This window comes from Triturus cristatus, chromosome 5_2 (genome assembly GCF_964204655.1).
Source record: "Triturus cristatus chromosome 5_2, aTriCri1.1, whole genome shotgun sequence".
Classification (NCBI taxonomy): domain Eukaryota; kingdom Metazoa; phylum Chordata; class Amphibia; order Caudata; family Salamandridae; genus Triturus; species Triturus cristatus.
The window spans coordinates 74,961,392-74,986,985 of record NC_140588.1 but is presented as its reverse complement, the minus strand read 5'-3'; positions in this window follow the sequence as shown (position 1 = coordinate 74,986,985).

Sequence of the window (25,594 nt, the reverse complement as noted above, 5' to 3'; positions counted from 1 at the left end):
GATTATTGCCCTGTACAGATACCAGCTTCTGAATGCTGGTCAAAAAGATTTTGACAGTACATTCCCTACATAGTTCATCTTCTGTTTGAGAGTGACTTGTCTGGACTTTCATATGCTGTTAACCACATACTGAAGGCAGGAGTCCTTCTACAAAATCTCTCTGCAAGGGTATTTATTGACAAAGTTCATGGAAAGGTTGAAAACTTGAAAAACAGCTTAATCAATTCGATGGCATGCCATCGTGGCACCAACGAGTATTGGTATCATTGTCACAGTGATCTAAAATGCATGTTGAGAAACATAGGAGCACATACTTGGTTACTAACACTCAATTGTGCTGAGTATACATGGGACGACCTGCTTCAGTCCTTGCGAGAAGCTACCTCAAACATAGAGGACTTTGAAGTGAAGACATCTGGAGAACTTTGCTCCTTGGATCCCACTAATCTTTGCAGATATTTCAGTCACAGGTTTCAAGCTATGATGTCTTTCATCTGCAGCAAAACTTGGAGAAGTAACTCATTTCTTATGGCGAAAAGAGTGCCAAGCAAGAGGTGCTCCTCAGATACACATGCTGTTATGAATAAAGGATGCGCCAACATTTGGGACAGATAGTGATGAGTCTGTCCTGCCTTTCATCGAACAATATGTCTCTTCTGCCACCCCAAAAGATGGAGGTAAAAACAGTTTAAGACAACAAATTTTACAGTTTAAAAGTCATAGATGTGGAACATACTGTCATCAAAAACACAGATGCAGAGGTCAATTTATATAAGATGTTATTTTGGATTCCCACAACCTATTATTTCACAAGGAATTGTAAACAGCTTTTTGTCAGCTATAAGACATACACTAACTCGGAAATCACTAAAAAACACATACAACCAAAGAAGAACAGAAGCCTTGAAGTATATTAATTATATAATACAGTCATTCTGAAAATGCGGAATGCAAACATGGATATACAGTTTGTTACAGACAACTTGATTTCTGTTGCTTGTTACAGCACATCATATACTATAAAATCAGAGAAGTCGGAGATGAAAGAGATGTGGGAGGAGATTTCTGCAGAAAAGAGTTTCAGCAAGAAAGTGTACAGCTTCAGCTCGAAGGTGCTTTCCCATAGAAAGATAGGATTCTATGAGTGCTCGGATTGGTTGATCTTGTCCAGTTTGTTCTCAAAGTCAAGAGGAATTGTTTAGAAAAATCTAGGCCTAGACAACCTGCAGAACAGAGTGTTGATGTCTTTACCAGAAATCCAATACTTGGCCAAGTTTGAGCCAGAAAGTATTGATATTGTCAAAACAAGTATGTTGGATATATACTATCCTAGAAGAAGTGCATATTTGGAAAACATGGGCCTCTATGAAGTACTTCAACACTACAGATATAAAAGGAATGTAACAGAAAGCATACAAAAAGAAAAAAATGCAATAGTTGGATATGCTGGATGCTTGGTCAGACATGCAAAAGGAAATCTAATTACCCAAAGAAAACTCATTTACCAAACTCTGGACAATAGAGAGTTTTTCTATTTAGCAATTTTGCATCTCTTCAAGCCTTGGTGTGCTGAAACAGAATTACTTGGATACTTTGATTGCTATGAAGATTATTTCAATGCTTTAAAAGAGTATTCAGTGTTCAGTCTTTCCTGTCTAATTGAACATGTTACATTATCAGATTCAACAAGAAGAAGCCATCACAGCGGAAATAGTTAAAGAAAGTTTGCAAAGTAGCCAAAGTTCAGGACCACTGAGTCAAGATCCTCTTGGACAACCAATTATTCAAAATGAAGCAGCAATAGCCAAGAATGAGGTGGAAACTGCAATGGAACAAGCTAGATTTTGAGCAGTTAGAAGGGCAATCAAACCTTGAACAGAAAAAAATCTAAATAGAAGTAAAAGAGAAATGGTTCCTCCACAAGAAGATTGAATGTCAATGCTCATCGTTTAAACCTATCCTATTATACATCAGTGGTCAATATGGAACAGAAAAATGTTTCTTAATTCAAGTTCTAACCAGACATTTACACAGGACTATACAATCAAATGTATCCTGTGTAGTAACAGTACTAACTGGATTAGCAGCACACAACATTAACATAATTACTTTACATTGACTACTTATGATCTTTGTTGAACATGATAATAAACTGGAATACCAGAAGCTATCTGGTGAAGATTGTCATAAATAGGGGTGGGTGAAGCTCATGGAGTTGCACCACACGGAATTCCACAGAGTTGCATAAAAACTCTGAGGAATTTAGCGGAGTTCCGCGAGCAGGTAGATTTGCTCCACTTGCCCACCCCTAGGGGCATATCAGCAACACCCGGCAATAATTATCGCTCAGCGCTCTTAGCGTGAGGATAATTATTGCCGGGTAACGTGGATTTTTATCGCTGAGATAGCGTGCTATTAGCAACGCTTATCTCCTCAGTGATAAAAATCCTCACGCTAACTGCCTAACGTGAGATTATCGCTGGAAACCCAGCGATAATCTCATGCAGTGTGGCGTTAGCTTGCTGATAGGGACTCACAAACTTAGCCATGATATCCACCTTCCATAGTATATCATGGCTAAGTCAGTCCTGAAGCAGGCGTAAGGAAAGTAGCGATAACAGAGGTTATCGTTACTTTTCCTGCCGCTTTGCTTCATAGCGTGGGGATTGATGATAGCAGAAATGTCGCTTAGCGACATTTCTCCTGTCATGTCAGGTCAGGAACACCCACTTTGCATCTCATTAGAGATGCAAAGCTGGGCGTTGGGAATCCCCACGCTAAAGCAAGGTTTCACGCGTTAGCGTTGCCTTGCTAATTAGGCGATAAAATTATCACCACTTTTCGGCCGAAAACGGCCGCAAAAGCAGCGATAATTTTTTATCGCCAGCTTGTAAATATGTCCCCTAGTTTTTTCAGAGCTGTCAGTCATGCCCTGGCATGCACATCTATGTACAACCTTGTGCTGTAGCTGATAGTGACACTTTCTAAAAAGGAGATGTCCAGACACCATATCCCTTGGCCAGACCACTAATGAGTCATATGCTACACAGCCCTAGTCCCCGGTGTGTTCTGTGCTGACAGGCAAACTCATCTCCCCCAAACCGTCCCCCTCTCAACACTGGCACCTCTGCCTCCAAACACTTTTCCCGAGAGGTGCTGGCATTGAGGAGGGCAGTGGGCACCCAGCAATTATGTCTTTCTCAAGTTCGATATTCACAGTGCCGCCACTCTCCCTGTCCCAATAAAAGTTCCCTAGAGCAGAGCTGTAATTACTGTACTCTCCATGACAGGCAAGTTGGGGACCATGGCTGCATCAACGACCCTCCCAATGCTGGCTAAAATTGGCATCAGCTGGGCTCAGGGGGCTCTGAGCAGCATGAGGAGGTGGGCGCCCAGAAAGCTTCAGTCAAGTTGTTAAAACAGCTCTAAGAGGCGAGCTGGGGTGCTACATCCAAGACTTTTGGAATTAAAACCAATGCAGAGGAATGGTATGAGGGGGTGCACTTGATGAAGGAGCTCTGTGTGGAGGGGCTGCCCAGCGCACTGTCTGGCAGCCACACTCTGGCCACTCACCCCATATGCACTTACCAAATCAGGTGAGATGCTTGAAGGCATGCTGTTTGGAGGAAAGCATTTTAGAATCTTCGGTTACAAAACGGGATTAGATAGAATTCATGCCTATTTATGTTTTGATCAGATTGACGGCGTAAGGCAGATTGGGCGATGTGTTGTATGTTTTTTGCTTGTAAAGGACTTGTATGTCCAACAACAGCAGTTCACTGTGTCCCTAGTGCATGCTGTAACTATCCACAGATCTCAAGGTTTGAGTGCAGACACACCTTTTGTGAACATTAGTAGTAGTGTGTTTCGGAAAGGAATGTCATAAGTTGCATTGTCTCGAGTAAGAACATTGTCCGGTTTGTATTTGATAGAATTTGATGACAAAAAGTTAGTGCTGATGGGAGTTGTGTAAGAGAATACAATCGGTTAAGAAGTCTGTACGCTCCTCATTTAGGTCAATAACCTATCTATGAGAAACTGATAATGTGTCCTAAACGGAAGCATACAAAAGGCTCAACTGATGTCCAAGAAAAGGCAGGAAACCTGGACAAGGTAGAAGGTGCTAAGAAGAAAAATGTGAAAATGTAGGCAGATGTTGTAGGACACCCGTTGGAAAACAGTTCAAATATAAACTGCTATGCAAATATTGTTCTCAATGTAGTGTTTCATTTACCACATCTTATTAATCAAATTGAACAAAAATTTGATAAAAAGTTCAGTTCTGCACTATATCATTTACTCCAACCTTTAGACCGTGACATAAGTTAATGCATTCTGCATCAGGCATTCGAGATATCAGTAATATTTAGTCTCAACGTTCAACAAGACGCACAAGAATTTCTAATGGTCATGCTTGCAGTTGTAGAAGAAGACGTAAGTTTGATGACTTATTTGGACTGAGTTACAAATGGGTCCATGACTGTGAAGATTGCTCATTTACATCTACTTTTGAAATAAATGCTGTGCAATTCCTATACTTAACACTACCAGATTGCTAAACAGTTCCTTTTGACAGATTGATTAAAACCAATTTATGACATACCCAAATTGTAGATCAGATGTTGGGGCACATGCATCAAGCATTTTTTCCTTTGCAAATGGGCTGATTCTCAGAATCGGCCCGTTTGTGAATGCAAAAAATGCTTTTTAGATGCAGCTAACCCCAAATTTGTGATTCGGTAACCTGTTACCGAGTCGCAAAATGGGTTTGTGATTTAGTATTTGGAAGAGGCGTGTTTAAGGCTTCCCTTCCAAATACTGAATCCTAACGGTATGCATGAATCTTTTGTGACCATGAATGTGCTCGCAAAACATTCGCATATTACCACCTACTTCAAGTAGGTGGTAACCCATTCGCAAATGGGAAGGGGTCCCCAATGGACCCCTTTCCCTTTGTGAATGGTTGTAAAAGCATTTTTAAGAGCAGTCAGTGGTCCCACAGACCACTGCCTGGTCTTACAAAATGAAAAGAAAACTTTTCATTTTACTTTTTGTAAAGCATCTCGTTTTCCTTTAAGGAAAACAGGCTGCTTTACAAAATAAAGATTGCTTTATTTAAAAGCAATCATGGACATTGTGTTCTGCTGACCTCAGCAGGCCACCATCCCCGTGATTTTTGCGATTCCTAGGGGATCGCAAATTGCAATCTACCTCATTAATATTAATGAGGTAGAGTGATTTGCAACCCCCTAGGAATGGCAACCTGAAACTCTTTGAGTTTCATGCATTATAAATTGTGATTACCTAATTGCTATTCTCAGGAATTCGCAATTAGGTATTTGCAATTTACAATTTTGATACATGTGCCCCGTTATGTCCGCATTGTAACTACAAAAAAGTGGAAAATACCTCATATTAATGCTGCAAAGATGTAGTGCAGATGGATCAAAATTGGAAATCGAAATTACAAACTTCAATACAGGTCAAATATCTATTTCTGGAAGAACTTACACAACGATGACTATCATCTTTCATGAAGGACTTAATCTTTCATCTGGACACTACACTTTCTACTTAAAAATTGACAGCAAATGGGCGGATTGCAATGATAGCAACCTTAAATGTAAAGCTAAAATGTCATTCTAACTATGAAATTCTTATGTTTTGTTTCTTCAACTAAAGTTCTGCAAAATATTCTTTTTTTTCAATGTGGCCAGCATAATATGATTCCACTATTACAAATACCTTTCTCCTGATAAAAAAAACCTTGTCTAGAATTCATCTTAAACCCAATAAAAGACCGGGGCATCAACAGTTGTATCGCCACATCATCAAGGCGTCACTAACATGCATTAGTGCATGTTAGCTGCCGTTTTTGTAACGCTTCTCATGTTAGCGATATACATCGCTAATGAGATGCAAAATAGGCGTTCCTACAAAAAACAACATGAAAAAAGTCACAAACACGACATCGCGGTATTTACAACGTGGCCCCGGAACCGTGGAGCGATAAAAAAAAGGGGCGGTACCCGCGGTTATCGCCGGACTATTACGCCTGGTAAAAACTTGACTTAAGCATGTTTTGTATGGGAGCTGAATTGTCTGGTTAATTCCACACTCCCCTATTAACAAGCTTTTCATTGGCGCTGTGAAATCATCGCTGGATTTCACACGCTAATAATGATTATCGAAGTCTATCGCTGGATTGTACATCACCTGTTAGCAAAGTGTTGCTAATATGCCGCTAACACGGCGATGTAATTCAGCGAGCGAGGGCGATAATGAAAAACGCACTAAGCGCGATTTGCAGTATTTATCGCGTGTTCTTGGTAATATGCCCCTAAGTTTTCCTTACACAATTAAATAAATACATAACATGGGTATATAATTCAAAATTCATAAGCGATAATGAAACATATAAAGTACATGCATATTTCATTTCTAGTAGTAAAGTGCATAAGATAGGTTTTCCGTCTTTTCTTCCGAGAAAAAACCTGACCCAAATTTCATTAGATTCTTAAATCCCATAAAAGGCCGAGTTTTCATCAACCATTTGAATGGATAGGATGCATACATAATTCCAAATTCCTTTTAGAGATGAATATTCAAACATTTAAAGATTATACATAATTCTTTTCAGGTAGCAAAATGCATGAGTTAATAATGGTCGATTCATAAATTATCATTTACCATTGCTATCACAGTTCAATTCCAGTTCTGCCATGTTCTGTTTAACTACAGACCCCACCCTTTTTGCATAGATAGTTTACTGCTTAAAAACACTTTGCATTTTAGTCAGCCATTGGGAGATTGTCGGAATCATCTTGGATTTCCAATTGGCTAGGATTAGTGGTCTTGCTACTAAAATTGCAATAAAGATAAATTGGCCCTGGGCAAAGGTTAGCTCTTTACCTATATCAGCTCTGTCAAAAAGAGCGGCTAGTGGATCAGGGGAGAAGTTAGTTGCAAGTTTGTTTTGCAAATTCTAAAAAGACATTCAGCCAGAAATTCATTAAGTGGCTGTATGTGAATCCCATGTGTAGCCAATCCCCAGCTGCATGTCCACATCTAAAGCATCTAGGATCAACTGCAGGATACATTTTGTGGAGACTGTCAGGGGTATAGTATCAATTCAATTCAAAATAACTTTATTTGGTTCCAAGGATCATAAAAGTTTAACAAACAAACATCACAGTTTTAAGATTTCTTAACATATTTGTAAAACAGTGTAGGTAAAATTAATAAAAGGAAAAGTTTATAGGAATCTGACAGGTAATAACATATAATCCATAATACAAATGGCCTAGCACAGCAAGATATGTCACTGATCATAAAATTCCAAGGATATAAAAGTTGTACATTAAAAGATTACAACGTTTCTGGTCAGCTTCTATAGCTCATAACACTTTCTAATGGCCATTGCAACTTTAATAAAGTTAGAGACCGCTATACAAATAGCAGAAGTGGCCAATGAGTTCAGCAGATTAAAACCTTCACTGTATGTGCAAGGCCGGATTTCCCTTAGAAGCAGAGCAGCTAAAATTGTTCCCCTTGGCTATTTATACAGGGGGCAGAATAAAATAAAATGCAAAGTGCACTGAGCTTCCAAATTGTCACACGTGCAGGGCATAATTTTGTCGGCCCACCCTGACTGTGCTCGGGAATACCACTAAAAACGGCAGAGTGCGTAAACATAATCTAGTTAAAAGAAATTGTGTCTGTACATTATTAGAAAAATTAAGTAACATTGCTGTTGTTTTAGGGAACAAGTATAAGAGACCAGTCACCTCAGATTGTGTATGGTGCATATTTGCCCTAGAATAATGCGCCTCTTTGATGATGGCTTTTGCATTTGTAAGGATACTAGGATTGTCGTAAAAACGCCCCAAGCCTATCTCATCAAATGTATCTCTCACAAATCGAAGCCAAGGGATCGCTAGGTCCTATCCAGTTTAGTACAGTCTTTGAACCCATCCCTTGAGAATATTCATTCTTCAGACAACCACATTCTTGCCCATATGAGCCAAGAGGCAATGCCTCTATGGTCCTCTAAGAAGTCCAACCCCAGCTCTTGATGACAAAGGAGTGTGGGGGCACTATTGTTATTAACTTATTTTCCAAAACCTGCAATTGACGGCTTTTATGGTGGCCCCACACCCCTGCACCATAAGTTGCCACAGACAAACGTTTAGCTTTATAAAGTGTGACTAGTTCTGTCACCAGCTTGTGTCCTAGCTTGCAGGCAAAACGAAATAACCCCTCTCCAACTCTACTTGTGTGTTGCACCCTTGCTGTTATGAATGGTTCCCAATTCATCATATTATTGAATAAGTTGGTAAAATTATTCAATTTATCAATACTCTTATGCCCTACAGCAAAATGTCTAGTTTTGGTCAATTTGGGGCCACACACCATATTATATGATTTAAAAAGTTAACTTTCAAATCAAGCGCCGACATAAAATCTGTAAAAGCATTGAGCGATTATTGGAGGCTATTTGCTGTCAAAGCCATTAGCACTGTATGCATGGAAAAATCGGTATGAAGTGGGCAAGATGCTGCTTACTGACCTCAGTGAGAGTCGCTGCTGTCTCTGTCTCTACCGGGGTGTCTAAGTATGTATTGCTAAATGGGAAGTTATGCCACCATATGCTTACCTAGAAAGTTTATTTGTTAAGCTGTTTGGTTTTCACTGTTGGAGGAGTCCCAGGAAGTTTGCTCTTACCTTCCAGTTGCTAAATCGATACTTGCAGCAAACCGGGGTGATTTAGAACTGCCACAAGTGCTGTTGGAGCTGCGGGCAGATTATGGCTCCCAAATCAATGAAAGCAGCAAAAGAAACAGCTAAGGACCTCCAGCTGGAGTCTTAGAGTGTTCCAGGCATGGCTGCAGCCCCCATGCGGGGTCCAACTTAATCTCAGCGTGGAGCACCCGGGAAGAAAACTGATGAAAGCGGGAGCAAGCGGAGGGACGCTAGCCCCTCCGGTGTTTCTGGAGGGACTCGGCTCCACGTTGCAGCTGCCACAGAGAGCTCTCTGCTGCAGCCTACTGTTGTGGAGGCTTTTATGGCAGCTTTGGCTCCTACTGCGGGTGGGAACCAAGCCATCACTATTCAGACGGGGGCCGGAGCCTTGGGCGGCGGAGAGGCCGCTGCAGCGGAGACACACTCAGCTGACGAGACAGGTATGAAACCCGGACTGGAGCAACCCAGTCAGGAACAGGAACAAGACTCTCAAACGGAGCTACAACATACCGAGGGTGGATCCCAGTCACCATCACTGCTGATATCCCCAGAGATGTTGGGAGACTTGGGGGAGATTGCGAGTAGGGACAAAAGTCTTGACAAAAGTCTTGAGGAAAGTGGTGATCGGCTTCCTGGGTCTAGTATGACAGGCAATAATGCTCCAGTTGTCATTGAGGAAACTGTAGAAATTGTATAAACGGATAATTTAGGCAATCATTGCCCCTCTACCGTAGGTGATACCTCACATCTGATCATACCACAGGATTATGCAGTAAGTCAAATCTTAATGCCATTATGGTCTGAAACTGCCCCGGGGTCTCCAGAGGGGGATAATGTTATTTACTCAATTATGATTCCGATTCCCCCGCACCTAGTGAGTTTAACACCTCCGATGAGACAGACACTGGGGGATCCTCCACCATGCAAAAAGCGCCTCGCAGTAAGCCTTTGGCTTTGAGATAACGGTCAAAGTCTAAAACTAGTCCTGCTAAGTCTGATCTGGTAACTGCTCGTAAACTTGAGCGGGACTATTCCGCCACCAGTATGTCGTATGAAAGTGACCTGCAGGCTGCCGCGCAAGTAAGATCCAATGGCACCGAATCCTCTGCTCCACCTACGTTAGAACTATTATATTTTACTCTTAAACAAAAGCAGGTGGTGGCTAGATTGGAGAGCCGGAGGTCACTGCAAGCCACAAAACAACTGCAGGGTTCTATGTTCAAGGTTAATAAGCTGTGCTCTGAGATGGCAGTAAGGGTTACCCATATGGAGGAAGAACGGCTGTTCTGGAGGAGGATGTTGGCAAGTTACAGGTCTTCAAGGAATTGCAGGAAAAGCAATCATTAGATATGTGGTTGAAGCTTGAAGACTTTGAAAATAGGCAACATAGAAATAATGTACGGTTATTAGGCCTTGCCAAAAATATTGAAGGAGAAAATATATTGTCCTTTGTTGTCTCCCTGCTAAAGGGCGCCTTTCCGAATCTTGCCCAATGGAATTGGGACATGGAGATACAGCGGGCGCACCGCTTCCCAATATTCCAGAAGAAAGCTACTGCCACTACGCAAGGGGAACGGCCAAGAGCAATTTAAATATACATTGGGAATTTTCTCCTTAGACATGCCATAATCGGCAGAGCTAGGCCTGACTCTAAACGGACTTATGAGGGGCATACTTTCTTTGCCCGTCCTGATTTCTGCCATGCCACAGTCGAGCAGAGATGGAGATTACGGCAGCTGATAACACCCTTTCAGGGGATAGGCTGTGAGGCATTTCTGTTATTCCCTGCTCGGCTCAAGGTCATCTTAAATGGGAGGGTGTGGATGTTTTTCTCGGAAATTAAGGCACAGGAGTACATGACAGAATTGAAGGACGCTAAAGGGAAAAGTGCAGAAGGTCGATGCCGCGAGGGGGTCAGACTGCTGACTGATTGTCGACTTTGAATCTGAATCTCTTTACTGCAGTGGGGCTTTGGGCAGTTGGTTAATTGAGAGTTTGATATAGGTCGATCTAATCACTCATCTTTGTCACATTTGTATACATCTATGTCTAGGAAGTTATCTGGAGTGGAATTTGGTGGTGTACTATGAGAGGAGGTGGGAGTAACAGCAGCGACTTGAGATGTGAGATCAGCTGTCATACATAGGTCATGCTTGACCTATCTGCCTGTAAGGGATGTGGGGGTGGTGGGTGGTTTCAAAGTAAGGGGTGGGCAGGGTAAGGGCACAGCACAGTATTATATAGCACAGCACATGAGGGAATTTGCGGTATCTGGTTTTCTAAGAAGGAGAAAAATGAGCTCTGAGATATTTAATCTGGGTGAACTGAAGAAGTATTTGGTTTGCTGGTTAAATGGAAATATGATTTGATAAATGAATGTTCGAATTGCCTCAATAAATGTTTGTGGGCTAAATGATAAGGCTAAAAGGCAACGGGTCGCAATCTTACTTAAATCAATGCGTATAGACATCTTATGTATTCAAGAGACCCACATAGAGGGCGCCAGAGGTAATCTATTGGAACAGTTAGGATATCAACTTTTGGTTAATACTAAGCACGGGACTCAAACAAGAGGGATCGTTATCCTCACTCGGAGGAGGGACATCATAATCAAAAGGAAGATGCCTGATAAGTGGGGCCGCTGGGCAATGGTAGAATGCTTATTGGGAGATGAAACATTTGCAGTCTGCTCAGTATATGGGTCCACTGGGGATGATCCTGAGGTGTTTGAATTTTTGGATACTGAGTTAGCAACATGGCCTACTCCAGTAATAATGTGTGGGGATTTTAATATCAATGGACTGGGTGGGCTGTGGGGCACTGTAGGAGGTGGGTATTCTGGCCGTAAAAGAAAGGTCTATAAGGCTCTTACAAATTTAGTAAGGAATAATGGATTAACTGATATCTGGGCCTATTTAAAGTCTGAAGATCCCGGTAGCACGTTTTATTTGCCCCCCCATAAGGCTCTTTTTAGATTGGACTACTTTTTTTCTTCCCAGTGTTTGTTGGCAAGGACTAGGATAGAGAAATACCCCCGGATATTATCAGACCATAACCCGTTAGTTCTTACGGTTGGCTTCACAGGGGGGGGTGAGGCCCAAACAGGCCTGGAGGTTTGAAAGTGGGTTGTTACAAGAGCAAGAATATATACTCCATATGAAAGGTTGGATTAAGGAATTCTGGGATTTAACAGGGACAGTGCGAGCGTCGGGGTAGTTTGAGATGCATTTAAAGCGGTGTCAGAGGTGAGACACTGAGCTATACTTTCCGTCGGCAGAAGAAGGAGGCTCAGCGAGAGGAGGTATTATGTAAGAATTTGATTGGGATCGAGGAGGAGCTGGCAACTGCTATAAATATGGATAATTCAACTGATCATTTACTGCTCCGGTTGGCCTTAGCTAAAGCAGAAATAGGAGAGCAGACAGCCGTCATGGCTGCTGAAAGATTTTTGACTTAAAAAGCGCATTGTTACGAGTTTAGTGAAAGGGTGGGGCATACTCACTGTCAGATTGAGACAAAAGAGCATGGCAGGGGAAATACTTGAAATAGCAGATGATAGTGGGAAAGTAATTGCTGACCCATTAGGAATACGGGAAGTTTTTAGACAATTTTATCTGCATTTATATAGTGATGAAACCCATGAGAAGCAAAATTAAATTCAAGAATATTTAAGCAGAATTCTATTACAACATATGGATCTTGCAGAAAGCGAATCCCTTGAGACTGTACTGACCCAGGATGAAGTTTATAATGCAATGAGAAATCTCCCCTCTGGAAAGCTGCCGCACCAGACCAGATTCCACTAGAGTTTTATAAAACCTTATGGGATGTGATTGGATAGGATCTGGTGGATATTGTGCGTCAGGCTCAGGAGGGTGAGGTGGCACCCGAGTCTTGGGCAGGAGCAGATATTATAGTTTTTTTTTTTTAAAGGGAAAGGCACCGAGGGAACCTGGGTCTTATAGGCCAATAACACTGATTAACAGTGACTTTTAAAACATTTCTAAAGCGATGGCGACCCGACTAAATTAGATTATCGGGAAAACAATTCACCCCTGCCAGCATGAGTTCATTGCCGGGAGGGGCACAATGCAACATATTCAGCAGGTAATAACCCTGTTTGATGCAACGGAGGTCTCAGGGGATCCTATGGCGGTGATGCTTTTGGATGCAGAGAAAGCATTTGATAGGGTCTCCTGGGGCTATCTCTGGGAGGCTGTCAGATGGTTTGGCATTGGGGAGGGATTCATTAAAGCCATTAGGACCCTCTATAGAGCGCCAACGGCCCAGCGAAGACTAAATGGGGGATATACCGCACCATTTTTTATTAAACGTGGTACAAGGCAGGGTTGCCCCTACTCCTCCCTCCTTTTTGCTATATATATTGATCCCCTCATACGATTGCTTGAGGCTAATAATGGAATTGAGCCCATTATCACAAAAGGGTTGGAAACAAAAATGTTGGCACATGCGGACGATGTAGCCATCATTACCTCTAGTCCCTCAACTGTGCTTGCTGTTGAGAAGGTAGCTCATGATTTTGGGAGGTTTGCTGGATATGCCCTAAACAGACAAAAGACCCAGATAGTTAAGAATAGGAAGGTTGATTTGGATGATGCTCGGGTGACAGAATCAGCTGTTTATCTTGGCATTGATATAACGTCTGAACTGGGGAAGTTAGTGGCAATAAATATTGAGCCAGTAATCAGGGAGGCCAAATCAGATTTTGATAGATTTAATAATCTACATATGACTCTGGTGGGTTGCTGTAACGCGGTAAAAATGATGTTTTTGCTCAAAATACTTTATCTGTTTCGGGCAATACCCTTAGAATTAAAAAAACACTGGTTTGTGGTACTTGAGAGCATAGTGAACAGGTTGTTATGGGCACATGGCAAAACTAGGAGGGAGTTTAGGCTTATGTCACTGCCCAGGGAAAGAGGAGGCTTTGCTATTCCTGACTTTAAATCTTACTATTGGGCTGCGGCCCTCCAATATATGAGCAACCTAATGGGTGAGTGTATAATGGATCCCCGGGATGAATCAGGGCTACCAGATGTGTATGAGTTACTGTTAGGCGACAATGCCTCTAACTGCTTTATGAAAATGAATGAGCTCAGCTGCTACAAGAGAACAAGATTTAAGACTTTAATGGCAGCTTTTAAAATATGGACTGTACTTAAAAAGAAGACGGACATAGGGAGAATAAACTGTTCCACCCAGTTGTATAAAAACCCTGTGCTTCTCGGAATTTTCTCAGACACGATTATTGCAGAGTGGGCAAGGAGGGGTGTCCGGACTGTTGGGGATCTAATATGACCAGACGGAATTTGTCAGTTTGGTGATATCCAGGTTGAGTTTGGAATCGAGAAGACACATTCTATTAAATATCTGCAGTTGCAAAGTTTTCTCATTGGGAAGGTGGACGGGTTGAATGGTTTTAGCAAGGTTAAAATCATTGATGTCTTTAGAGAAGGGAGGAATTGTACTATAAAGAGATTGTATGCCGAACTTGTAGCACTTAAACAGGACAATAGGGAAAAACACGCGAGGGCATAGAACCGGAAAGATTTTTAGATTCATTGGAATTGGGACAGACAGTGGTGTGCTCAGCTGGGCTTCAAACTCAGCATTATAAGACAGTGTTTTCGCTTTACTATACCCCGATTAGAATTTCACAATAGGGGGGGCAGGTGGGAGTTAGATGCCCTCGGTGTGATTCATTGGAGGCTGACTTAGTCCATATGTTCGCGATCTGCCCACGCCTTGAGATTTTACAAAACTCCATAGAGAAATTTATTGATCAGACATTAGATGTGAAAACTGTGCTAACCCCTGCATTAATACTTCTAGGGGTTGGCAGTAATGGAGAGCGAGATACAGACCATCAATTTCTATTCTTGGCTATGGCTGTTACCCGGATATGCATAGCCTCGGCCTGGTTAGACCTAGAAGCCCCAACATTTCAGCAATGCTGGCTATGTTTAACCTAGAAAGATGTATCTATAAGGGAAGGGGTAGAAGAGAGAGATTGTCTGGCAAGCGTATCTGTGCTCCTATTCTAAGATGGAAGGGGGCTCAGGCAACTAACGATCCATGATTTATTGTAGCTCAGGGGTGTAACTAGCACTCTGCTAAGGTTTATTGTTTCTAAGGATCTACTTTTCTATTCAGACTCAATCTGATATTAATGTCTGTTTTGGCTAAGACTGATGTTCTTTCTGTATAATTCTGTTGGATTAATTTGTAAATTGTGCCTCTTGTGCTCTCCAGTATTAGATACTTATATTGTTCAATTTTCCGGTAAAAATGGAAGGAAAATCTTTTTTGTTTTTCTATTATAAACTGAATATCCCTCATGTTTAAAATATTTGTTTAAGTGTGTGCTGTTATACATAAAAGTATAATAAAAATATATATTTTTTAAAACAAAGCCATTAGCACTGTATCATCCGCATACAATAGTAGCGGGACAGGATTGCTAACAATTCGGGGAAAATCAATTTCCTTATCTAATAAAAATACCTCTAGGCCATTAGTATAGATTCAAAAGAGAAAAGGAGCTAAAATACACCCCTGTCAGCCACCTTCTGTGGAAACAATCAGCTTAGTCTTTTCCCTTGGGGGCCATATCTTATGGCAACAGTGGTGTTACAAGTAACCTACGCAAGAGAGAAATGAGTGCCTCCCAATCACCCATTTTCTACATTAGTGCCCACAATTTCTTCTGATTAACGGTATCAAAGACGTAAGACAAGTCCATAAAGGCCAGGTGGATAGAACTATTCCTGGCCCTCTTGTACTTGCTAATAATCAGGGACAGATTGAGGCACTGCTCTGTAGTACCCAGTCCCCTCCTAAAACCAGATTGAGTTTTGGACATGGCCCCATTTGTGGTCGCCCAGGCTTCCAGTCGGTCAAGGACGACCTTCCCCAGAACCTTTGCTGTGGCGTCGACAAGGGAAATTGGCCTACAACAAGCCGGGTCATTCCTATTGCCATTTTTAAAGACAGGAACCACAATGGCCTCCTCCAAGGTTGCTGGGATAGGGCCAATCACCACTGCTTTAAAGAAGTTGGTAAATAGGGGTGCCCAAATGTTGGGATTACTTTTGAAGAAATCAAGTGGAACCCCGTCAGGGCCTGGGGCTTTCATGCATATTCCCTTTGCTAAAGCCTCCTCAACCTCAAATACTGAGATGGATAAACTTAATTGAAGGCCACGTTTAAATCTAGAGGCAGGTCCCCACTATTCTCCTCTAACTTCAGGCAGTTCGGGTTAAATATAGTCGAGAATTGGGATTACCAGACACCCCCCAAAATCAGTGAATCCATCTACCTCACATCGTTCGTAAAAAAAGGGCGAATAATAATGTCCCAGGGGTATAGTAGATCATCCATTTACTGAACAATGCCATCATCCTTAAATTAGCTGTTTTTACTTCCTTATAGCTTATTTTATTATAGCCTTGCCACTATTGAAGATTAAAGCAGCAGCACATGGATGTGCAGACTCTCTCAAGATAATCTAAAATCACCTGCTTATTTTTCTCGGATTTGAATAATCAATACCAACTACCCAGCCCTTTAGTTCCTATTACAAAGTGGGCCTTCCCAAAATATATGCCAGCACTGTTTTCTGTACCGATTAAACCTGAGCAAAACAGCTTAATCCATGCATATCTTAAAACAAGGAACCTATTTATATTAAGCTCATGATTTAGGATTTCCTACCAGAATGAGAATTTCTAATTTTTGTAGAAGTCTTGTATTTTATGAAACCCCAACTTTGCCCGATGGCCGTAATTCTGGGGAGACCATTGAAGCCCCAAAGGAATGCATTCCTCTAATTTTATCTGGGGATGAAGCCAAGGGATTCCATGCGCTTCCCAGATTCTTTGAAAATGAGTTATGATAACGCTAGGAATCTTGTAACACAACTTTTTTGGTAATATGGGTATTCATAAAAACGGGGTGAGACCAATCTCAGATTCCTTATGCATTAAGGTAAGAAAAAATTTGGCATGAGACATATCCCCTGAATTATTATAGTTCAGCCAATTGAGGAGCGAGGCTTGATAGTATAGCCGTAAGCCAGGTAGGGCAACACCCCATCTTCCACTTCTAATTGCAGCACTTATATGCTTAAGCTTGTTTTTTTGTTTTTGCTTGCCAAATAAATTGTCTTATTTCTGAATAAATACAGTCGAAAAAAGATTAGGGAACCTTGATCATTATATCAGAAAATAAGAATAGTGGGAGAATACTCATCTTCATTTTGAGCCACTTGTCCCATGATTATTATGCGGAGGCTCTTCCATTGTTTAAAAAGATTGCACATTTAATTTAATGTGGGAATAAAATTAAGCAAGCATGAAACCTTCGAGTCGAGTGGTCACAAAAATCCCAAATACCTTATGGAGTCAGTTGTCGAGTAATGTGCCTGCATTGCATGAGGCAGTTTATCTAAGGAGCAATTGAAAAGTATTGCCTCAGATTTAGAATGATTTATTTTGTATCCCCCTATCTCTGTAAATTTCCTTATTTTGGAGAAGGCTCTCGATATGTTATCTTTATCTGCTGCTAGAAAACGAGCCATATCGTCTGTGACTAGCTTACGTTTGGCGGACTTAGGGACAGGGGCAACAATAGCACGATCTTGCCTCATTGTGCATGCCAAAGGCTCAGTGAATAAGGAGAATAGCATGGGGAATAGGGAAAAGCCTTGACGCGTCCCCCGGCTAATAGAATTTGAGCTGGCCATGTTCTCAATGATAATTATAGAAGCCTTAGCATTGAGGTATATACGTTTTTCACCACCAGGCAAAATTTAAATGAAACCTCAAATTTGTTTAAAACTGCAAAGAAAACATTCCATTGCACTCTATTGAATGCATTTTCAGCGCCTAACATTAGTATTGCTGCTCTAGTTTTATTAGTACAAAAATAATCTTTCCCTTAAATTAAATCATGGGTGTTAGAAGCAAAAAACCTGCCTTGAAGAAAACCATTTTGATCACAATGGATGAGAGAGGGAGCAACTTGTGAAAGCCTATTTGCAAGAATTTTAGAGAAAATCTTATAATCGACATTCAATGGACTTATAGGTCAATATGAATGGTAAAAGCCCATTAAATAATGACACCAGAAAAGCGTTCAATTGGGGAGCGAAAGTCTTATATGCCTCAATAGGTACTCCACCTGGCCCACACAGCTTTGGCCGGCAGAGACATATTAACTGCCTGAGTGACTTCTTCAAGAGAAATATCTGAAAGCAAAAATACTCTCTCTACCATCGATAATGTAGGGCTATTTATCCCACTTCTCCAATCGAAAGGCTACCTCTAAGGTGGTACTATGAGACGCAGAGTAAAGCTCCCGGTAATGATTAAGAAAAATCTCGGAAATTTCTGGGGAATATAAGGTGGATCTCATTGTGCCCGGGTCAGTTATTTCCTTTTACACAGTTGGCATTAGATCTCCGCTTGGCAGACCAAGCAAGATATCTACCTATGTGATTGCTTTCTTCATATCTTTTTTGCAAAACTGAATCATAGTTCAGTTTCCTTTGATTTGAAACAGTCTTGTAAATTAAGCTTTGCTCTGGAATGTTTGACTTTGCCTTCTTGAGTAGGTAAGGCCAAGTAACTTGCTGTTGCCTTACACAGTTCTTTCTCCAGCTTTAATCTTTCATCATTTTCTTTCTTCTTCCTATAGGTCATATAAGCAATTACTTCCCCTCTAAAAATGCCTAAGGTTGGAGAAGGGCCACCCAGGGAACGCTAGACGGGGGGTTTCCGGGGTGAAAGGGGTCCATGGGATCTGTGAGGGGTCACAGGATGGAGGGAGATGAGGGGGAGGAAGGATCACTGGAGGGGGGAAAAATAAACTAGCAAATGTGTTGGAGTTCAAGGGTGCAAAGAAATCATGCAATATCTATTTTATTTAAAATATGTTTTCTAGTCCATTAAAGGTAGTATCTTGCAATGTAATGGTTTTAATCACAGAGTGAAGCGACGATCTGTTCTGACTTGGCTTAAATCTCTACAAGCTAACATAATTTTCCTTCAAGAGACATACTACAAGTAAGGCTCTCCTATGGATAAAGCTCCAGGCTTTATTCAGCATGTACTCTATGCCTCCTCAAATGCAGTCATTGGAGGGGTGACAATATTAGTAGCTAAAAAATCTTCAATGTAAAATTATTATGGTACATAGAGATCATAGTGCCAGGTGGCTTTGGGTGCAAATGAGGATCTCGGAGCATCTTTTCAATTTTGTGAGGTATTATGGACCTATTGAAGATTCCCCTGGGACATTGCTGTCTCTATATGATTTTGCAGCAGCTCAATATGTGTGATAGGTGTTATGTGATATGTTATGTGATAGGTGGCGATTTTAATTTATTGATTGACCCAATTATTGACTCTCCACGGACTCACAAAGCACAGACAAAACCCAAGTCGAGAAGGCTATGTCAGGATCTAATATGATATTTTCTTTGGTCGACGGTTGGAGAGTTGAATTTCCAGGCGAGAGACAGTATACATGCCATTCAGGGAGATTTCACTCTTCCTCTAGGATTGACTATTTTCTGATTTCCCATGCTCTCTTAAAAAGCGAGTCTGAGATATATCAAAATCTGTTCTCCGATCATGCAGCAATTTCAGTCAAGTTTAAAACTCAAGCCAAGACTGGGTATAGATGGGCATTTAACAAATCACTGTTAATTAATGAACAGTGGGTCTCGCACGTGCACCTGGTATTGGAGGAGTTCTGAAAAGCTAAATGTTAATACAGGTTTGGCGTTTTCGGTATGGAACGCTCTAAAGGAATAATCTTTAGGAAAATGAAATGTATTCAGTTTCTTCAACATGAATCATGAAAGTTGTAGACATCATTGGGCTTATTGAGTGTGATGGCTTTGACAAGTTCCCTACAATACAACATTCCTTTTATCTTCTGCAAAGGAGTTCATATAATATGTAAATACAATGCTGTCTAATTAAAGTTTGAAACTCGAAGTGCATCATGGAAATATAACAACCTTCAATTGAAATCCAAAATGCCTTTGGAAGTTCGACATTGTTATATTTTCTTATGTCAACCAAAGTTCTCCATACTATTTCTGAAAACAAAAAATGTTATTGGATTTCCTTGGCATGGATCATTAGTGTTTTAGACATCATTCGGCCTATTAGGGTTTATATTTTTAAAAGGATCTTCAAAATTCAGGTGTGGTATACATTTATTCATAGTACTGTACTAGGTATAATAATAATAGAAAATATTTTCAGATGCATTTGTTTACATTAGTAGAGTAAGTGTAGGTAAAAGAACTGATTAGTAAATTGTAGTGAGTGCAAAGCATAGTGACACATATTTACAATGATGTACTTTGCAGTTCGTTTCTTTTTGTACAACCCATACGATTATTTTTACCCACTGTTCAAAGATGATACTTCACACGGACCACCGTGTATGGTGAAGTAGTATGATAGCTGCGAACAGTGATACAGGGAAACTAATATGTTCATCATGTTGTGATACAGTGTTACAGTATAAGAAATATGTATTGTTATAATGCTGTAATTCTGAAGATCATATAGTAACATATCTTTATGTTCAGCTGTATCTCCTGAGGCACAGCCGGGAGTTAGGAACAGAGTGCTACTGTGTTAATTGCTTTTTAAAAACTGCTAAATATTCTGTCTTCCGTCGTACTTGCACTAGCTTCCCCCCGATCAGCTGTTTGACTGCTGACGTAGGCAGGGCCTCGACGTGACTGGCCGGGCGCTTTAGACACGCCCACAGCCATAGCCACGCCCCCCTCTGCTTCAAAACGCGCGCTGATCTCGAGCGCGGTGTTTGTTCAGCTGAATCTCCTGAGGCACAGCTGGGAGTTAGGAACAGAGTGCTACTGTGTTAATTGCTTTTTAAAAACTGCTAAATAATCTGTCTTCCGTCGTACTTGCACTAGTTTTCCCCCGATCAGCTGTTTGACTGCTGACGTAGGCAGGGACTCGACGTGACTGGCCGGGCGCTTTAGACACGCCCACAGCAATAGCCACGCCCCCCTCTGCTTCAAAACGCGCGCTGATCTCGAGCGCGGTGTTTGTTCAGCTGTATCTCCTGAGGCACAGCCGGGAGTTAGGAACAGAGTGCTACTGTGTTAATTGCTTTTTAAAAACTGCTAAATAATCTGTCTTCCGTCGTACTTGCACTAGTTTTCCCCCGATCAGCTGTTTGACTGCTGACGTAGGCAGGGCCTCGACGTGACTGGCCGGGCGCTTTAGACACTCCCACAGCCATAGCCACGCCCCCCTCTGCTTCAAAACGCGCGCAGATCTCGAGCGCGGTGTTTGTTCAGCTGTATCTCCTGAGGCACAGCCGGGAGTTAGGAACAGAGTGCTACTGTGTTAATTGCTTTTTAAAAACTGCTAAATAATCTGTCTTCCGTCGTACTTGCACTAGCTTCCCCCCGATCAGCTGTTTGACTGCTGACGTAGGCAGGGCTCCACGTGACTGGCCGGGCGCTGTAGACACGCCCACAGCCATAGCCACGCCCCCCTCTGCTTCAAAACGCGCGCTGATCTCGAGCGCGGTGTTTGTTCAGCTGTATCTCCTGAGGCACAGCCGGGAGTTAGGAACAGAGTGCTACTGTGTTAATTGCTTTTTAAAAACTGCTAAATAATCTGTCTTCCGTCGTACTTGCACTAGGTTTCCCCCGATCAGCTGTTTGACTGCTGACGTAGGCAGGGCCTCGATGTGACTGGCCGGGCACTTTAGACACGCCCACAGCCATAGTCACGCCCCCTGTTACCATCTTCCACTACCATAAAATATGTGTCCCTACCGGAAGCGCAGCGGACGAGCGCAGCGGGCGCGACGATGGCGCGCCGAAGGCGCGCTTAAGGCAGGCTCGTCTGCGCTCGTCCGCGACTGTCCGGGGCTAGGGGCACGTCACTCTGCTCATCTTACCATCTATTCCCCCGCCCAATTACGCTGCCTCCGGGGCCCATGGTCGCTATCAGCCTCTACCTGTTCTCGTATTTCGTCTCTTGGCTTGTCTCTGCCTGCTCCTCTCGCCATCCCCCCTCCCCAACTTGCCCTCCCTTTTCCCTCTAGAGGTAATGTTCTTCCTGCTACCTCTAAAACCTTGGCGGCATACTATTTGAACACCCGGTCTGCAGTAGCCCATGCCCACGAACTTTCGGTACTGCTGGACCTTCATGCCCCTGATCTTCTTTTTTTAACGGAAACTTGGTTTTGTGATGACTCCCTCCCTGCCTTACTGGCCACCCTACCAGCTCCATATTACGCCCTCCGTGCAGACCGTCAAAATGGTAGAGCCGGGGGCGGGGTGGCGGTCATCGCCCGAACCGACCTTCCCTTTCAAACTCTGTCCCTGCCAGATGTCGCTACCACGGAGTATTTAGCTATTCGTACTACTTCCATCACGCCCCCTCTCACCTGCATACTTATCTATAGCCCCCCTCAATCCCCTTTATTGTTTCTCCCTGACTTTTTGGAAGTTTTGGCCACTATTACAGTTAATAACTCTTCCATTCTGCTCTTGGGTGATTTTAATTTTTGGCCCTTTGACCCAGCTGAATGCCCATCCTCAAAGGAATTCTCTGATACCCTTTATTCTCTTAACTTCATACCTCACATTCATTCTCCCACCCATATCAAAGGTCACATTCTTGACCAGGTTTGGTCCCTAAATTGCCCCGTAGAGTCCCTTACCATCTCGCCCTGTACATGGTCTGACCATCACCTGATCTCTTTTGCTCTTCCCATACACCCCCCGGTCAAGCCCCCAATCCCCAAAAACATCTGGGTTCGTGCCTGGGGACGAGTAGATCCCGAAAGTTTATCCTCCCTACTTACCACCTCTCTTCCTTCCCTGCAAGGTTTATCCACCCGTTCCCAGGTCACGGCCATTGAACAATGGCTCTCCTCAGGCCGTGACTCCATCGCCCCCTTGAAACGGGTCTCAACCAAATGAGAGAAGGACGCCAATCAGTGGTTTAACGAAGATCTCAAAGCCACTAAATTGGCGGTACGTCGAGCGGAGCGGGCCTGGAGGAGAAACTACTGCCCCTCTCTACGACTGGAGTTTATTAACGTCCTGACCCTATACAAAAAGGATATCCTGGAGGCAAAAACCACCTATTTCTCCTCCAAAATTCTCGCAGCCGAAAACCAATCGAAGGAAATTTTCTCGATTGTACACAATCTGGCGTTTTCAGACAGAACCTCTCTTAAGCCCACTCCTTCTCAGGAACTCTGTCATTCCCTCAATAACTTTTTCATTCAGAAAATAGTCACCATCAAAGCTAACATCCCCCCTCCTTCCCCTACTTTTGTGGATCCCCAGTGTCCCCCCCCGCAAGGGACAACTCACCACCCTCCCACCTCTGACTAAGGAATCTCTGACTGCCATAATTTCACTTGTCAAATCTGGTTCCCCGTTAGATCCCTGCCCGGCTCATATTCTTCGTCATATTTTCACCAGCTGTTCAGACCCCCCCCTTCATCTCCTTAACAGCTCTCTTTCCCAGGTCGTGGTACCTAACCCACTTAAAACCGCAGTTATTGTCCCCATTCTGAAAAAACCGGGCGCCGACCCCTCAGTTCCCGCTAATTTTCGCCCCATCTCCCTTCTGCCGTTCCTGGCGAAAGTACTCGAGCGCCACGTCACCTGCGCCCTGAGCTCTTTCATGGAGAAGAACGGGGCTCTCGCCCCCCGCCAGGCCGGGTTCCGCCCCGCACACTCTACGGAGTCCGTAGTTCTCTCGGTCCTTGGTAACCTCAGGGAGGGAATGGATACCAACCAACCCCAGGCCTTGGTCCTCCTCGATCTCTCAGCCGCCTTTGACACGGTGGATCATTCCATCTTGCTTTCCCGTGTCGGGGCGGCGGGGATCGGGGGCACCGCGTTGGTTTGGTTATCCTCCTTCCTGAGGGACCGTACCCAGGCAGTTCGCCTGGGTGATTTTACTGCGGACTTTCGCAATGTTCAGTGCGGGGTCCCCCAAGGCTCCTCCCTTTCCCCCCTTTTATTTAATCTTTATATTTCCCCTCTTATTTTTTCACTGCAACAAATGGAGGTCGCCGTATTTAATTATGCGGACGACCTCCAGCTTGTCTTCAATCTTTCCTCTTCCCCCGATTCTGTTCTTAATTTCCAAACCATCATGATTCATATCCGGGACTGGATGAACCACAACCATCTGAAACTCAACCCAGACAAGACCGAGCTGGTGTTGACGGGTGGCTCATCCAGCCCCTGGTCCACTCTCTTCTGGCCGCCTTCCCTAGGTCCCCCACCTGTTCCTTCTACCTCAGTCAAAACTTTAGGCATTAAGCTCAATTCTCAACTCACCCTTCACTCCCAGGTCAGCTCTGTGGTTTCTTCTTCCTTTCTTTCACTGCGCACTATACGCAAGGTGTCCCGTTTTTTCTCATTTGATGCTTTAAAATTGATCACCCTGGCCATGGTCGTATCCCGCCTGGATTATGGCAACGCCCTATATGCAGGTATACCCGCATATAGTCTCCGGCGTCTGCAGCAGATCCAAAACCAGGCAGCGCGCCTGGTGTCCAAACTTCCAAAGTCCCACCATATCACCCCCCTCCTAAAGTCCCTACATTGGCTTCCTGTTCGTGCTCGTGTCCAGTTTAAGCTTGCCTCCATCACCTTTCAAGCACGACTGGGCACGGCACCGGCTTTCATCTCATCTGAGATTATCCCTTATGTTCCATCCAGGGAACTGCGTTCATCTACCCAATCCCTTCTTACAGTCCCACGGTTCCGGAGAAAAAAATGGGGAGGCTCGAAATTTGCGACCCTCGCCCCGGTCTTCTGGAACTCCCTGCCTCTCGACCTCAGAGCTTCAACCCTGTACCCGCATTTCCGGAAACAGCTCAAGGCACATCTCTTTGCTAAATTCTTCAATTAATTCCTTAACAGTTCATTTTTTTTCTTACTTAGTTCCAGCTCCCTTGCCCAGTCCTCTGTCAGCTGTAGCGCCATGAAACCGCTGGTGTACGTGCGCTGTATAAATAATTTTAAATTCAAATTCAATTCAAATTAGGTCCTTTTGTATTTATTAGTACCTATAGTTCAATGTTCTAAGTTGTCTCAAAACACATTTTCTACCTCAGGCATATTGGTTACAGACATCGATAGAGACTCTTTTTATACAAAAAGTGTTTTTGCATAGTTTCTCATAATTTTCTATGGCCTATTTTGTAAGTAAAACTGTCAGTATAATGTGACAAAATTGCAATCAGTCACACAACATCTCATTCAAACATTCAGACAATTATTCTTACAGGCGCTAATATACCCACAATTACTTTTATAGAGTGTATCACCCCACCACGTGTTTACTGAATCAGTCACTGACACACTCATTCATTCACTCACTCATAGTGTACTCATACGCACACTCCCAGTTACTGATACAATGCTGAGATACAGAGATACATCATATGTATATAGTCCTACTGAGGGTAGTTCTGCATACACAGTTGAATGCCTCAATACTCACCAACACAGTCAGTAAGCACTCCTTGCTGCCCTTCATATATACATTTAAAAAGCAATAAAGACACTAAGAGTGATAGTCGTAATGCAAAATACTTTCTTAAGTAAGCAAACACACTGAAATAGGGACTGAGACACTCATTCAGATATCTACTAAGCCACTAACACTAACAATTCAAATATATAATATACTGCTGCTTCAAATATTTCTCAGGCATACATCTGCAGAAACTATGTGTGCAGTGTCAACAGTAAGCCAAATTTACTTTAAAAAGTGCTTAACAAGCCTTAAAC